Below are 17,351 nucleotides of genomic sequence, written 5' to 3' on the forward strand. Positions count from 1 at the left end.
AATTTCTTCAACTTCATTATTTACCTTTTATTTAAAAAAAAAATAAGGCTAGTATTATCATAAATTTGTAACCATGTTTTTCTTTTCGTTAAATTCTCTTTTTCTTGTATCTTCATTCACACTCAACAAAGAAATCCTATTTGGGAAAGAGAGAAAAATAAGAGGAAACAATAGTTTATAAGGCAGGAGAGGGACATTTCATTGCATAGCACCATGACTCCAGAAGAAATCAGTAGATTTTCCTCAAAGGACAAGAAAGAACTACATGTTAGGTTTCACAGCCACAAATTCTTGGATACCAGAATATGAGTTACACCTCAGAGAAAGCATGCGCTTCCATCGACGCAGAGCTCAGGGATTCACAGAGAACCGTTGCCCCGCGGCCGAGGAGCCCGGCTTCCAGGCAGGGGTCGTTTTCCAGGGAACCTGAATGCAGCCCAGCCGACTCAGAGATTAAATAAAAGCCGCCAGCAGCCCAGAAATGTGGGCCTTTCCCTCGGTGATTCATTGCTGTCAGCAGCCGGATAAACTGTCGCCCAGAGTCGGAGCATAAATTACCTCATCACTGTTGGTTTTAATTTAAGGCCAATTTAAAGACCATTGAAGTCTGAATGCGGTTGAGAAACAGCTAGCTCGTTTGTCACTTACAATTAACTCTAGGATATTTTATACAGTTAAGAGCAAGAAGACGGAAGAATGACAAAATATTACAGTTCATCCAACTATCACTTTAAGAAAAATCCTCAGATATTTAGAAAAATGTTTAGATTTCTGAGACTATTACACCAATTCTGTATAAATTGTTAATAACATTGGTCAACATCTATGGATGTAAGAAGAAAATTGAAGTGGTAATTAGGAAATACAGCCACCGTTTACATTTTATTCTATTAAATTCTCACAAAACTCTGTGATATGGGGCTGCTATTTTAACCCCATTTTGCAGATGAGCAAGCTGAGACTCAGAGAGATTAGGAAGTTCACTGAGGGGCCCAATCCCTGTCAGTAGCAGAGCTGGGATTTGAACCAGGGGAGGAACCCAGCTCACAGGTTTCCTGCCGCACCAGGCTGCTTAATCCAGACGATGACCGAGTGTGTGCGACCTGCGTGCTTAGCCGTGAGAAATGAAAATAATCGGTGCGGCAGACGAGTTAGTCCTGTGTGGTCGGAAGAGCCACCGCATCTTGGAAGCATCCACTTCTTTGAGAAGGCGGCCGTGTGAAGCGCGGCGATGCTGCAGCCAGTTGTGTAAGACCCACGGTCAGCCGGAGAGAAACTGATCCGTGAATGGGCCTCTCTGTGCTGGAAATTCTGTTGCTTCCAGGTGCACTGTCCACCTTCCCACCTGTTCTGCACCCTGGGAGGCTGACATCCAAGACCACTCCCCCAAGGGGACCCTCCTCTCCCTCTGGGAAGTGGTTCAGCCCTACACGGCTCTGACAGGGGACACGGGTGCCGGAGGACGTCTGTGTGGCTGTGGATCTCGCCTCCCCAGTGCCTGCTGGCCTGAGGGTCGGCAGGACTGCATTCTTCCTCAGAAGAAACAGCTTGTTTTCCTCAGCTTCAGCTCTCTGTCTGTCTGTCTGTCTGTCTCTCTTCCCAGTGACCCTCAGTCACCTGTACCTGCTGACTTCGGAGTGGTCGCTTAGCCTCGACTTCGAGTGGTCGCTTTCCCTTAAAGAAGAGTCTGAAGGGAATCTCGTGTGCACGTGGTTTATCTGGGAACGTATCTCAGAGAGCAGGAAGGAGAGGCGGGGAGAGCGAAGGAGAAGGAAGTGAAAAGCCAAAACAAGGACGAGGTGTTGAAGAGGCCGCTGCCATCGTCGGCTGGTGCTCAGTCCTCAGCATCTTCTGAAATACCCGGCAGAGCAGTCTGCTTGGAAGAAGCATGAAGCGGGCGTCCTGGCTTCCGCCATCTTCTTCCGGGTGGCACTGGCAGGAGCTCGCCCATGTCCAGGTTGTGCCCGCCTGAATGCCAGGCAGAGTCCCTAGGCAGCCACATCACCAAGCCAGAGGGTTCCCGGGGCAGGATCAGAGAGGCGTCAGGAGCAGGTCGCTCGCAGAGAAGCCGGCGGAGGCCAGAGTCCACGGAACGCCTTTGTGAAGACGGCGCCCTGCTCTCGCTGCCTCTGGGGTTCCTCACCAGCCTCTCGGTGTTCCGTTTGTTTGTTTCTACTTAACCCTGCCACTCCTTCTAAACAGTCCTTCTTTAAAATCTCCTCAGTGTCCCGACTCAGACGTCTGCTTCCTGTTACAAGGCCGCCTGCGTCACTGGTATCCTGAGTCCTCCAAGCCTTCAGCCCCCTCTCCCGTCCCGCCATCCTCTCCCCAGACAGTGACACCTGATGGTTTCATGCTCCTCTCTGCGCTGGGTTGGCTAGTGTACCCCACAAATTCATGTCATTTCTGGAACCTCAGGGTGTGACCTTATTTGGAAGTGGGGTTATTGCAGATGTGATTAAGTTTCCCTGCGGTCATCCTGGAGTGGGGTGAGCCTTTAGTCCAGTATGACTGGTGTCCTCATAAGAAGAGGGGAGGGACACAGAGACAGAGACACAGGGAAGAGAGCCTGTGAAGACGGAGGCAGAGATTGAAGGGCGCGTCTACAAGCCAAGGAACACTAAGGACTGCCAGCAAGCACCGGAGGCTGGGAGAACGGCGTGGAACACGTCTCTCTCAGGACGCCCAGAGGGAACCAACGCTGCTAACATCTTGGTCTCAGACTTCCAGCCCCCAGTACTGTGGGAGAATAAATTTCTGCTGTTTTGGGGCCCCCTGTTTGTGGTAACTTGTTACGACAGCCCTAGGAATATAATACATCTCTCCAACAAGACTCTCCTTCAAAGTCCCACAGAGGTCTACAAAGACTCAGGTCTCATTTTCTCTCCACCCGTCAAAGCTTATCTGTCTTGCGTTTGCCCTTCAAGGTCACAGCCTTTCCCAACCGAGAGGAGGCAAGGAGGCTGAGTGACTCTGCCGACGCTTTACCATCAGCTCGCGTGATGCCCAGAACACAGCACGTCTCTTCCAGCTAAGCTCTCCTGTCCGCTTAAGGAAGCACTTTAAGGACCCATATTGGCCAATTAGTGGACCGCGATTTGGGCCACTGCTCAGACCGTACCCCACAGGATGCCAGCTGCCGGTGCCCTACCAGCTTGAGTAAGAGGCTCTGCCAGCTTGGAGACCTAAAATCCAATGTCCGCCCGCCTGTTGGTTATCCCAGCAGGGACCACACAGGAGGCAGGGCTGCGCATCACAGCCCCCGAGGAATAAACCCTGGGCCCACGGGTCAGGAAGCAGACACCTTAGTGGGTGTAACCACCCTCCCGTGAGCACAATCACTGCTTGATATGCACTTGCTGACCATTCCCTTCCTGTCTGTCCTCTCTCTCACCTTTCCTTGAACCCATTTTGGCACACAATTAACTCTACCAGAAGAAAAGGTCAAAGGGAAGAATGTGCAACCAGTGTCTCTTGGGTTTGTTGCTCAGATGTAGTTCTTTAGATGAAGTCTCAGGCTAAAATGAGGCTTTGGCTGCCATGGGTTTGGTTTTGTCTTCCTGGCTGGCATTTGCATATGGCGGAGAGCAGAGAGGCCAGCCACCACGCCTCTCTGCTGCTCTGTCACCACTGCGTAAGGACTGGACACGAGCACTGCCAGCCTGTCTCCAGCTCCCCCAGGAGAAACGCCTGGTCACGGCACGGTTGTGAGGATGAAACAAGAGACTGTGCGTACGGCATCAGCACCGGGCAGAGAGGCGGGTGTTAGTGAGTCCTTCTCAGAGCTCTTCCTCTCATGTTCCACTTTAAGTCTCACTTTCCATGGTCACTTTGACTATACTTGTCGATACATACTTAATTTTTTTGCATCTGCCTTTTCTCCCTAACTTCATTGTAAACTTGAGGCCAAATTTTACTATATATCACTGTAAAAAAAATATTGATAATAACATTTATGAGCCAACCTGTGTGTCAACGAGATGCTAAACATTTCTTACCTAATCCTGACACTGACCACTGATAGAGGATCTTTTTTTTTAAAAGATTGGCCCTGAACTAACATCTGTTGCCAATCTTCTTCTTCTTTTTTTCTTCTTCTTCTTCTCCCCAAAGCCTCAGTACATAGTTGTATATTCTAGTTGTAGGTCCCTCTGGCCGTGCTATGTGGGACCCCGCCTCAGCATGGCCTGATGAGTAGTGCCATGTCCGCTACTCCAAACCAGCGAAACCCAGGCTGCCGAGGTGGAGTGTGAACTCAACCACTCGGCCACGGGGCCAGCCCCCTGAGATAGCATCTTAACCCCACTTTAGACATCTGAAGAGCGAGGCTTACTTCAAACAGCTGGGGAGTGGTGGAACCAGAATTCACAATCAAGCCTGTCTCAATTCTAGCATCTGCTCTCTTAAGCACACTGCTTCTATCCCACTGTCAGGCACGTAGTGGGAACTCCATGATAATCTTTAAAAATTATAAGTAAATCCCAACCTATAAGACACCATACAAGAGATAAATGTGCACGTTAATGACAGAGCTTACTTGAAAAAGACTTGTGTTAACATCAAATAAAATTTACTCCATGATTATTTAAAAAATACATTCTTCTCTTCCTTTTTTCTATAAACCTTCTCCAATTAGGCTTATCCCCACTATTCCACCCAAACTGCGCTTATCAAAATCTCTAAGACCTCTATGTCACTGAATTCTGGTCCCTTCTCAGTCATTGCTCTTCTGTCTTGACCTCTCTGCAGCACTGGGCGTTGATGAAGACTTTCCTTGAAACACTCTCCTCTCTTGGCTTCTAGAACACCCTGGTCTCTCGCGCTTCCTCCTATCTCACCTCCTTTGCCAGCTCCTCCTCTCCTCTGTCTGTCAGGGGTGGAGTGCCCCTGGACTCAACCAGGCCTCTTCTGTATCTACACTCATCACTGGTGTGTGATGTCGTCCAGGACCACAGTCTAAAACGCCACAGGGTCAGTTTTGCTGTCACACAATGTAGCATCCCTAAAAATCCCTGTGCCCTGCAAGATCACGGGATGACAGCCACGGGGCGTACACGAGAAACATGGCTGGGACAAAGCACTCAACGACGTCAGCAGTGACATGTAAAAAAATGGATATAACCTCATAAAAACAGTAGCATGCAAAATGCATAAATACTACAATAAAAATGGCGCTTTACCTTGACAAAGTCCAGGAGTTTGCTGGTGGAAGGGTTGCAGCTTGTGAGTTAAGCTGTTGGTGTGAAGGGTGGAAGGAAAGTTGTCAGAACTGGTTGGGGAGCGCCAACAACAGACGCAGATGGGCGTGGCTCAGACCCCCCATCTCACCCCTGCCCCCAACTCACGGATGATCCCAAAGAAACACAGCTCTGCGCTCCCCACGGCTCAGGTGCCTCACGGGCTATCAGGAGTCTATCCAGGCTCATTTTGCAAAAGAGAATACTGTGCACCAGCAAGCTGAAATAACGTGCTGCTGTCGCATCACAAATTAACTCTAATTTGGAACCCAAACTCACGTTCCAGATTTCCTGGGCCTTTTCCTTTATAAGCTATAATGTTTTCATCTTTTCATAATATTGCCAGGGGCAGGTTCCGTTTTTCTTCAAATAAACAGGGACAAGTAAAACGTACTCAGGAAATTCTTACGGTTCCCTGAAGACACCCAAGTCCTAAATCTGTTGTAAATATTGAGCAAGTGTGATCTGACCTTTCCTTTCTCATAATTCTCTCGGCATTTCTCTCTGGCAGCCCCCATCAACCCACCCCCCAACACCATAGCTCACATTCCTCACATTCGAAATGAGGAATCTGAGCCCAGAGCTCTCTGGTGCAGCCACAAGAACTGCAGTTTTCCTTCAAGACTAAAATTCTCACCCTTCATACTTTAAATCTTTCTGAAAGTAGGCTGTGTAAGAATTGGTTTGTCCAATCAATGTAGTTTGGGTTTTTTCCCTCCACCAAAAACAAAAAAGAGCTGTATTTAAATTGATGGTGCTTTTAAAATCTGTGGCATTTTAAAATTTAAAAAAATATGTCAACTAGAAGGACCTGCAACTAGAATATACAACTATGTATTGGGGGCTTTGGGAAGAAGACAAAGAAAGAGGAAGATTGGCAACACATGTTAGCTCAGGGCCGATTTTTAAAAATATGTACATGCATATGGATATACATGAATAGCTCTGAAGTGTGTCTGCTGGAAACAGGGCTGAAATTCTAAAATTTTTCATGCGTTTTCTAGCATCACGAGACTTACATTAGGAAGAACTCTCACAGTTTAACTAACGTGTTTGAGACAGGACTGAAGACGTTTATGATTAAAACTTCCGTGCACACTGGCTGACGACTGAACCCCTCTCTCACCTTCTGTCTGTTTCTCAGGCTCCCGCTCAAGCGTCCCACAATGCACACAATTCTACATAAACCACGCAGACCACCCAGCCTCTGGCCGTGGGGTCTTCAGAAGTCAGCGTGCACATCCGTCCATGAGCCTGCAGTCCATGCTCCATGGAAACCGGCTGCCGCTGGGGGAGCAGGAGCTAAGCGGCTTGCCTGCCATTCGCACCCCTGGTGCGCCACTCAATCCTTTCAGAAAGCCCCTCTGAGAGAAGGGGTGTCAGCCTTTAAAAACAGACATTTCTGCTTCTCCAGTGACACAGAACCTTGACATCTCAGGACTGAAAGGACCAAAACTTGATGACCCGAGAAAAACAATGGTAAGAAAATAAGTAAACCAAGTCCAGTGTAAACAGAGACAGAAAAAGATTTTTTATTACAGAAATAAGGACAAGCAGGGGCTAGGATCAAACATAAAAATAGGAGATGTTTTTAAAAAGAAAAGTACTTGGCAAGGTTTCCTCAGCCAGATTATATTAGCCAACAATGTATTTCTGGTCTGTGGGTTTGAGTTATTGGTTTGACTCAAGGTGGGGGTGGGGGGTTCCATTAATAAGTCTGAAAATGTCCATTAATAAGTCTAAAAATTATCAAGTAATAGCATAAAGTCATTATCCATTAAAATGTTCATTAGGCCTACACATGGCCTCTGGGGATGTGGCACTTAGGGTTAGGTAGGTACTTCTTTAAACTGCTATTCTATTTGCCCAGCTGTAAGGAAGAGAGACCCTGAATGCAGTGGGTGGAACAAGGTGAGCTCACTTGTTCTCACGTAACAGGAAGTTGCTGGGGCGGCTGCTGGGGCTGTTTCAGTAGCTCAGCAATGGCAGGGCCTGCACGTCTGAGATTCCCTAGCCCGGCCTTTCTCTCATGATTACAACATGGCTGCTGAAGCTCCAATTATCAGGTCAGTATCCAAAAAAGGGAAGATATAAGTCCTTTTTAATGATGCAAGCCAAATTTCCCAAAAGTTCCCAGCGGATTTTTACTTATCTCATTGGCAAGAACTGTGTCACTTGGTCCAGGGAGTGTGGCCTTTTCTGTGGAGGCAATAAGGGGACAAGAGGGTTAGAAGTGAGCGATGGATCAGCCAACTCTTAATTTCTGCCAGAGTTTTTGTCTGGATGTTTCCAAAACACGATAACTTGTAAATAATCCTGGGAATCAGTAGCTTTGATAGTTCTGCGTCACCTGACTTCAAAATTCCAATGTCACTTAGTATTTTGTTTTTACTGAAGATGAGAAATCTAGTGACATCTTAAAAGTGGCTGGGGTAGACGGAATAATGGACTCCCAATTACTTCTACTGCTAATCCCCAACACCTGTGGGCTTGAGACGGCGAGATGGGGAGCCAGAATGGATTATCTGGGTGGACCCAACATCGTCACAGGGTTCCTGGAAGAGGGAAGCAGGGATGTGAAAGTCACAAGGAGGCGTGGTGATGGGAGCCGCACACAGAGAGCGAGACGAGATCGGAAGATGCCACGCTGCTGGCTCTGAGGATGAAGGAACGTGGGTGGCCGCTAGAAGCTGGAAAAGACGAGGAAACCGATTCTCTCCTGGAGCCTCCAGGAGGAGCGCAGCCCTGCTGACAGCTTGATTTTAGGGCTTCTGACCTGCAGAGCTGGGTGGTAACACATTTGTGTTGTTTTAATCCACTGGCTCTGTGGTGATTGCTATAGCAGCAGTAAGAAATCAATGCAGATTTCGGTGCCTGGAAGTGGCGTGCAGCTGTGACAACCCCTGAAGATGAGCAAGTGGCCCCAGAGCCCAGCAGCGGCTGGGGGCACTGTTGGGAGTGAGGCAGAAGAAGCCTAGATTGCCTCAAATGGACTTTTGTAGAAATGTGGATTTTGACTTCCACTGAGAGTTTAGAAGGAAGTGAGGAACATAGTGGAGAGAAGCTATGCCATCTTAGAACATACGGAAATCCTCATAATCTTATAACATCAGTGGAAATGTGGACATACAGAGCACCACGGGTGACAGATCATCAGAAGTGAGGGACGTGGAATTGTGTCCTTCCCACAGGGCAGAACTCGTAAGTGATGCACAGAACTGGTGTTACATGCCTGTCCCGTTACTACCTTTGAGGAGCAAGGAACTTGTTTTCTAGTTTTCTAGGTCCACAGATGTGGAGGAATTTTGCCCCAGAGCCTCACCCATTCCCTGATTCAGATGCACAGGCCGCAGATTCCTGGTGAGGAGCACCTGGGTTGGCGGCGTGGGCTGGCCAGGCTCCTTGGAAGAAGTCAGCTGCACAAAAGGGCACTCAGAGGGCTATCCCCGCTCTTGTGAACACTGGGAAGAGCTTGACCAGGAGCCAGATTCCAGCTGAACCACCTGGTGGGGTCCTGAACTGCACAGGGGCCGTCGTGTCTGTCCTGCGCGCCGAGGCAGGTATCAACAGAGGGAACGTACGCTTGTTAGAGGCAGTCTGAGTAACTTCTCCATAATCTTCGAGAAAAATGCCACTGCTATCAGAATACGAAGGTAATCCAGTCCCCAAAAGTGGTGTTTGAATCCTGATGAGGTTTAAAGAAAGCCCATGGCAGCCCTCGCGTTTCACGGTTCAGCTACAAACCAGCTTCCGTGAACACGACGTGCGCACAACAAGGGCTGCCCGTGTTCAGTTCTCAAAGGAGTGAATAAAAGTGATCCAGAAAATTGCTCTGCAAGGACTCAGATGCTAAAAGTATACGTATACCAGGTGATTCCACGTGGATGCACAGTTACAAAGGTAACTGGTCAGGGTACACCGAAAATTCTAAAAAGATGCATATAAAGAAAAAGCAATTCTTTAGAACTGAATAATCCTTATAAAGAGAGCTTCAAAACGTTCAACTTATTATTAACTTATTTGGTCTTTAGTGAAAAATGTCCCAAAACATAAGAGAAAATGTAAGTTTAAAAAAAGTGGCTGAAGGGGGCCGGCCCCGCAGCCAAGTGGTTAAGTTCACGTGCTCCGCTGCTGGCGGCCCAGTGTTTCGTTGGTTCGAATCCTGGGCGCGGACATGGCACTGCTCATCAAACCACTCTGAGGCGGCGTCCCACATGCCACAACTAGAAGGACCCACAGTGAAGAATACACAACTATGTATCAGGGGGCTTTGGGAAGAAAAAGGAAAAAAATAAAATTTTTTAAAAATAAATAAATAAAAAAAAGTGGCTGAAGCAATTACAGATAAGAAAAGCTCAGCAGTACCAGCAGCTTAAATGTGTTATCTGTGCCAACACCAGCGTCAAGTGAGGGCACGGGACAGGCGACGTTTAGAGTCTCAGAGTGCACGTGATCTCAAAGGGACATTAAGGCCCCTTGTTTAACCTGCTTCAATGTTTGTTGTTTTTGTAAAAAAGGAAAAAAGTAAACCAAACAAAAATCTGTCTCTTCGAAGACCTTCCCTTTTTTGGTGTTTAAAGTGGATTTAGAACCAGTTCAAAATTTTGTCCTTGAGCCAAGTCAGAAAAGGCCTTAAAATAATAGCTGCGATGTCCCTGGGGGAGGGATTCCAGCCTCATCAGACTGACCTCTGGACCCTGATTAACAAGAAAGTGTGTCTCATTCTCAGGGAACAGAAGGGGGTACACGGCCAAGGAAATTACACCATGAGAAGTTGAAGTTCAAAAGATAAATCAGATGAAGTGTCAGATGGGCGGTTTGCATGACTTACAGATGATTATTGGAGATCTTTGTGTTTCGGACTCTCTTTACATCATCATCCTTTGTCCTGAATGATGACAGGCCTGCTGCTGCTTCCTGTGTACACAAGAGCGGCTGAAAGGGGTGAGGCATAGCCGGCCGCCTCATCGCTGTTTCCTCCCATCTCCGCGTCCCATTCAGGCTGCGAGCTTAGCTTCCAGGACCTGCTGCTATTTCTGGTGCTGTCTCAGACCTGGCACCATGGGAAGATCAGAAGTAACTGGGAGTTTTTCCACTTGACGGGCTTCTTTGTCATTTCCAATTCTTGTCACTTGCATTGTGTGACTTCTAATTGTGCTTAGTATGCACTTAAAGGATCATTCCTGCCCATTTTTAGAATATTCCCGTGGCAACTTTTTATTTTTCTAATTCAGCACAAGAAATTTAGGCACACATCTGAAAGGATTAAAAGACTGTAAACAGAACAAAATGAATCAGGAATGATTATCATGGAACCACAAACACCACGTAACTGTGTCTCTTTACACTTAGGAAAACCATTCCCACCTCATCTTTCCTGTCAGGCTTCAACACAGAGCCGTGGTTATGGGGATGGCCATACAGATCTGCCTTGACTTACAATGGGGTTACATCCTGATAAACCCATGGTAAGTTGAAAATATCATAAGTTGAAAATGCATGTAACCCTCCCAACCTAGCGAACATCACAGCTTAGCCTGGCCTGGTAGGAGGGCTGCTATGCCATCCATGATTTCCTGGAGATTTCCTGGAAGCAGCAGCTCCAGAGCTGGCCCCTGTCCACCTTCGTCCATCCCTGCAGTTGGACCCTGGTCTGAGGCCACTGGAGATAACAGTGCTTGGAGAGAAATCTTCTAACATAATAAAGCTAAGACGTATCAAACGCTCTGCGTCAGGGTTCTGCACTCTACTCATGTTAACTTATTGCATCCTCACCACTCTGTGAAGCAAACGCCATCATTCTCTCCAAGCAAAGACGTGGAAGAGGCACCGAGGACGGCGGAGCCAGGATCAGAAGGGATGATGACCAGGAGGTAGTTCTGACCACTGGTGTAGGACAGGTACTTAGAGAACAGATAAGGTGGCCAGCACTGGAAGAGTCCCCTTTTTTAGAGAAAGGACAATATTTGAAGACTAAGACCCAAGAATATTGAGCTTAGTAAATAGGAGTTGATCACAGTGGTGGATAGACTGTGAAGGAGCAATCCTCTGGGTCTGGCAGGCAGGCAGGACTTCAGCCAAGAGCAGGACCCAGCTGTCAGGTCAGGATCTGGTTCCCAAGGAGGGAATGGCAAAGCCCAACATGGACTCCAGTACTGAAACAAATCTGGGTTGTTAAGATTCTGACTGCAAATAATTCTAATGTGTGGGGGTTTTCCACACCACCAAGCAATGTTCTGACACCAGCTGGGTCTCCTACAATTCTGACACTATCTACCCAAGATAGCATGAGATCCCATGGATTAAAGACTCAATCCTACAAGGCGGTCCACCCCGATCCACACACTTCAGATACCAATCACATATCCAGGTTGTCACCTGTGCTTCTGACCAGCTGGTTGTAGACTGGAGGTTCCCATGGCTCCCTCCTTGGGTTCAATTCTTGTGCAGAACTCAGAGAAACATGTTACTCACTGGATTACTGGTTTATTATAAAAGGACATAACTCAGGAAGAGCCAGATGGAAAGATGCATGGGGCAAGATATGGGGAGATGGCATCTAGCTTCCATGCCCTCTCCAGGTGCACCACTCTCCCCAAACCTCACATGTTCACCAACCGGGAACTTCTCTAAACCCCGTCATTTTGTGTTTTTATGGAGGCTCCTTTACATACGGATGATTGATTAAATCATTGGCCATTGGCAATTGATTCAAGCTGCAGCGTCTCTCGCCTCCCCAGGAATCAGCAGGTGGGACTGAGATCTCTAACACTCTATTCATGGTTGGTTCTCCAGGCAACCAGCCTCCAGCCTTAGGTGCGGTCCAATTGTCACCCGTTTTGTCACCACAAAAGACACTTTTATGGCTCTCAACATGGAAAATTCCAAGAGTTTCAGTGGCTCTGTGCCAGAAACGGGTCGAAGACCAAATATCTATTTCGTATTACAAATCACCACGTCACAGTTGTCTGTGCAACTACCAGAGGAGGAGTTTGAGAACAGGAACCAAAAGGAACCAGGCTATGAGAACCACAGCCTGAGATGAGGACGGGGCTAAGGGAGAAGCGGGAGGCCGCTCCAACGCCAGAGGGAGCGAGAGCGGAAGACCAGGGGCGGGGTGGGCCACGCACGGAATGACGACGCACTGACCCTCTCTCCAGCTTGGTCCTGGCCTCGCGGAGCCCAGCTGGGCCTGTGTCTGCCATCCTGGCCCAGCTGTGGTCAGGTGGCCTAGCTGTCTGCCAGGAGGGGAAGCAGCAGCAAGCCAAGGCTGACAGGAGACCTAAAACCTACAACCTCCCCCACCACCCACAAGGGAAGCACCCCCCTCGAGGAGACAGAAGTGCCCCCAGCAGCTCGTAAACTCCTCCTCCGCTTGGCTCCAGTCCTTGCTCTTTCAGGTCAGGAGGAAATAAGTTTTGAGCTCAAGAAATCTTAATGCTAAATTTTTTTTAATATGGAAAAATAAGAAAGAACCAAAATTCATGAGATGTCGTCAACAAAGTCATAGAGCATCATTTGATCAAATAGTGCACGGTCATCACAATCACAATAGGATTTCCTATCCTAGGGACATGCTCGAAATCCAAGGATGTGACAAAAAGCAGGCAACCTGCCAGAATGTGCTCCTGATTTGCTGGGGAAAACTATGTTTCTTGTCAATGGCAAAAGTGCTCTGAAAAATAGAGACTCGTTTTACAGTAAATAAATGGCCTCCATTCGTGTGACAGTGACAGTGTTGTTACACTGTAAGAATGGTCAAGATGTGCGAAGCATGGAAACGTGCTTACTTTCATAACACTTCTATAGGATTTTATTTTTTAAAAGCCTGTCGGCCGAAATGCCTAGAAATGTTGAAAATAACTTAGGGTAATTCTTATCCTTCTTTGTTTCAACAACTTGGTTTATTTTTCTCCTTTACTTACTAAATAAAAGTTGTAAAACTTAAAATTACTACATAGAAATTATAATTATTTGTGTAAAGTTTTTCATGTAGCTGATTGATGCCCATTGAACTTTCTTTTTAATAGATTCCATCAAAAGGGGTTAAATATTTGTGTTAAGTTGTTATCTGATCTAACTACCTGCAGGGAAAAGAGAGAAAGCTCTTGGAGCATAATTAAATTGCCTGGAGCTGTGCAGACCTTCCGTCAGTGTAGACTGAGAACCCACCAAGCAGAGGTAAATTCTAATTTACCGAGACTTTGAAACCCTGAGGTGGAGGCGGGAGCCACCCACGCTTGGTGTAGCTCTGCCTGACATCCTGTGCACGCACCTATGCATGAAACTAAAGGGCTCGGGCTCCGGGCCCTAAAAAGTCCCATTGGCACACCTCGGCACTTGGTGGCTGGGGAGGGCGAGTGCTGCAGGTGACAGAACTGGTTTGATTGTCTTAAAGTCTGATGGAGGCAATGGGGAGGCATGGCAGCATCAAAGGAAGAGTGGGCTTCACTGAGACGGCACAGCTGGGCCCGCTGGGCCCCTTCACACCCTGCCGGGAAGGGTCAGCCCAGAGATACGAGGTCCCAGAGTGGTGAGGGGGTGCCCCGAACCTCGGAGAGTCCAGGAAAGGAGGGTGTGAACTGGTGCCAAGAAGCTGAGGATAACGAAGGGAGAAGAGAGGCCGAGGGTCTGGATCACCGTGGGTCACGGAAGCCGGAGCGGGGGCCCTGGGGAGCCCACAGTGTAGCCTCGTGGCTTCTTTCCAAGCCCACGAGTAAGTCCTGGGTCTTCCGTATTTCCTCCCTTCTATTTCCTCTGGTCCCTCTGCCCCAAGAGATCAACAACTAACTCAGGCCTGAGTGGGCAGCCGGGGCATGGCGGGGGCACGGATCCTGGGCTCTGGGCCCCATCTGCCTGCTGGTGGCAGGATGGGCACAGCGGGAAGATGCTGGGGTGTTTGTGGACTTTGAAGGCAAGGCGGGTGGGGGGTGGTCTGTGGGCAGAAATCTCCCCGTTGCCCTCTGCTCTCCAGTGATTCTCGCCCAGGAGTGGCGTTGGGATTTGCCCCCACTGCCCAAGTAGAGATATCAAAACGCAGCTTGTACTGAGGCCCTAGTCTGGAGTATCTGCCACAGTTCGGTCAGCCCGGCTCCCTCTCCCCATGACCCCTCACGCCAGTCACCTGGTCACCTGTCTGTAAGGCGCTCAGGAGCATGTCACTCGAGCGCAAGGGTAGTTCCAAAGGCGAGTGTTCATTTACAGTTGGCTTATCTTCCAACTCCCTCACTCCCCACGCCCACTTTTAAAAAGGATCTGAAGTCTGTAAATTGATGTTCTATACAAATGGAAATAGAAAATGAAAACCAAGTGGAGAAAGGGGGAAACACAGATACAAGTGGGTTCAATTACTGTAACAGAGCCAGCCACAAGAAAAGTCACCTGGGAAACTAGCAAATATTGTTGTCTGTAGCCACAGTTGTCTCAGAAAAACTCATTCCCATGATTCCACTAAGTCAGTACTATTGTGTTTCATTGAAAATACGTCTTGGGGCCTCCCCGTGGCCGAGTGATTGAGTTCCCACTCCACTTCGCTGGCCCAGGATTTCGCAGTTTGGATCCTGGGCACGGACATGGTACCGCTCGTCAGGCCACGCTGAGGCGGCTTCCCACATGCCACAACCAGAGGGACCTACAACTAGAATATACAACTAGGTACTGGGGTGCTTTGGGGAGAAGAAGAAAAAGAAAAGATTGGCAACAGGTGTTAGCTCAGGGCCAATCTTTAAATAAAAATTATGTCATATCTATGAAGGAAAATAATCCAAACTGTTCGCAAATTTATCAATATCACTCTCCGCAAAAGTGACACCAGAAACCAGAAGCTGCAGGAAGGCAGCCGTTTGATGAAACCAAACAAGAAAGAGAAGCACGAGGATGCTCAGTCACAGAGGTGGGGCCTGAAAACTCAGTGGACCACAGCAACGTGGAACCAGAGAGCACGGGTTTTGAAATCAGACAGACCACAGGGGTTCAGCCTAGGCCCCCACGAACAAGCGCTGTCCCGTGGCCTCCTGTGCCTCGGCTTCTCCATGTTGGAGCCTTTGAGGGCCTGTTTTGAAAAATGGAGGCCAGTTTGTAACCAAAATGAGTTTGCTCCCCAGTGAGTTATAAGTCAGACGTTCCACCAGCGGCAGTCATCACACAAAGCAGAGCACATTTGCAGCAAATTAGGAGACGACACAGAATTCTATCCACAGTCGTGGCTCCCGGAACAGAAGGAGGCGGGTCCTTTATTTCGGGTGGGGAATGAGTATTTGAAAGGGAAGTTTTGTCATCACACAGAGGCGGTACGACCTGGTGCAGGAGGCGTCTGAAACGTGCTCTCACATACATCGCATGTTATGCTAACGAGGCCTAGGCTCCTCCTGGGGTGGAGGTTTCAGTGTTAAGATGAGGAAAAGGGCATTTTCTGGTCATCTTCAGGTCGTCTGCGCAGGCACTGCCCTTGCAGTGGGGCTGGGGCTGGCTCAGGCCAGTCGGGGCTGGCATCTCCTCCCAGCAGAGCTCTGGAAAACAGTCTTGAGGGAGCGTTAAGCACCTTCAAACTTCCTTCGAGCTGCTTAGGGAACAGACCGGTGACAAAGCTGCCACAGTGCCCGGCACACAGAAGCCACTCAGTAAATGGTGTTGGTTAGCTGAGCGCCTACAATGAGCCAGCACTATTCCAGCACAGGAATTAAAGCAGGGAAGAGAGAAGTCTTCATCTTAATGACATTTATGCTGGGGTTGGGGCAAGCAGCCAACAAACAAGTAGGAAAAGAGGGAGAGGAGGAAGATGGGCTCTGGGTTGGGGTGAGGGGAGCCAGAAAGGGGTATTCCCCGAAAACAAACACCAGGAGAACGGGGCGGAGGTGTCTTGCAGGGGGCAGCTACTCCAGCTGGCCCGTCAGGGAAGGACCATCTGAAGAGGTGATGTTTTCTCCAAGTGCTGGATGATGAGGAAGAAAGGCAGAGCAGGTCAAGGTTTTGGGAAACCTTTGCAGCTGGAGGAAATGGCAAAGAGAAGAGGCTGTGAGATAAGAACAAATTTTGCATTTTCCAGAGACAAAGAGGAGGCCCGGTGTAGTAAGTGGCAGGAGAGGGGTACAGCATTAGGTCCAAGATGGCGGTGGAACCAGCTCCGGTAAGCCCTGGGCCCTAACAGGGTTTAGATCCTATTTGAATTACAATGGAGATATTAGGAGGGTTTTAAGTGTGTGTGTGTAGCGGGGTGAGAGGGTCTGTAAAAAGAACACTCTGTCTGACTTTGAGGAAGGAAGGAGCGAGTCCAGGGGTGGAGAGAGCACGAAGGCAGGCCTACCAGTCAGGAGGTAGCTGGGGCAGCTCAGGTGAGAGACAACAGTTCCCTGGACCAGCCTTGTAGCCGTAGCGGGCGAGATGTGCTTGGACTGGGGACGTATTTTGAAGGTAGAGGTGACAGGATGTCCCAAAGAATTGGATCTGAAGGAAAGAAAGAAATGAGGGCTGATTCCCAGGCCATGACAGGCTGAATGTAACCCCATCGCTAAGACAGCAAAGAGGAGGGGAGGACGGCTGTGCCAGGATTGTCAGACAGCTGCCTGGAGATGCCAAGCGGGTATTGGACCTACAGTCTGGAAATCAGGACCAGACCTGGGAGATAGTATTTGTATAAAGTGTAATGTAAGCTCACGTTACGTAAAACATCCAATTCAGTTTTACCAAATTGAAAAAAAAGTATTAACAGGTGGTATTCACTGTTATTGTGAAATTAGGTCTTCTTGAAAACTTTTATTTAAATGAGTCTTAACCTACCTTTATTGATATACAAGGGTTTGCTCAGTAAAAACCGTAATTTCTCTGTGATCATCAAAACCTGATAGAGCAAGTCATTATTCAGTTTCAGTATCACAAACACGGTTTCCACAGCAACAAAATTCTCACAGCATGCAGTCACTGATGCTAGATAAAATGCTGCTTCACTGGTTCGTGTTTTCTGATGGGTGTAGTTAAAATCGTTTCTTCTGGAAGGAAAAAAAAACAGAGAGGCAGCCTCAGACTTGTATTTTTCTTGGTGCATCGAATGATGTCCAAGCTGGCATGGTATCAATTATGATAAACTGATTTGGGCTAAATTCCTCTATCTTGCTCTGG

At 48.2% G+C, this 17,351-nt stretch overlaps 2 long non-coding RNA genes across 2 annotated transcripts in view; one reads left to right on the top strand and one right to left on the bottom strand.

Moving 5' to 3' along the window:
* Positions 1-13,178, top strand: part of LOC139041796 (uncharacterized) — a 36,210-nt gene extending 23,032 nt beyond the window's left edge. Inside the window, exon 4 of the long non-coding RNA XR_011497737.1 lies at positions 6,382-13,178. This is a non-coding gene — a long non-coding RNA (uncharacterized lncRNA). The remainder of the gene's footprint in view (positions 1-6,381) is intronic.
* Positions 13,179-15,412: 2,234 nt separating this feature from the next.
* The window catches only part of LOC139041810 (uncharacterized), a 30,155-nt gene continuing 28,216 nt past the window's right edge, over positions 15,413-17,351 (bottom strand). Inside the window, exons 3-5 of the long non-coding RNA XR_011497772.1 lie at positions 17,013-17,221; positions 16,540-16,679; positions 15,413-16,222 (exon numbers count right to left, since the gene is read on the bottom strand). This is a non-coding gene — a long non-coding RNA (uncharacterized lncRNA). The remainder of the gene's footprint in view (positions 16,223-16,539; positions 16,680-17,012; positions 17,222-17,351) is intronic.

This window comes from Equus asinus, chromosome 24 (assembly GCF_041296235.1).
Source record: "Equus asinus isolate D_3611 breed Donkey chromosome 24, EquAss-T2T_v2, whole genome shotgun sequence".
Lineage (NCBI taxonomy): Eukaryota > Metazoa > Chordata > Mammalia > Perissodactyla > Equidae > Equus > Equus asinus.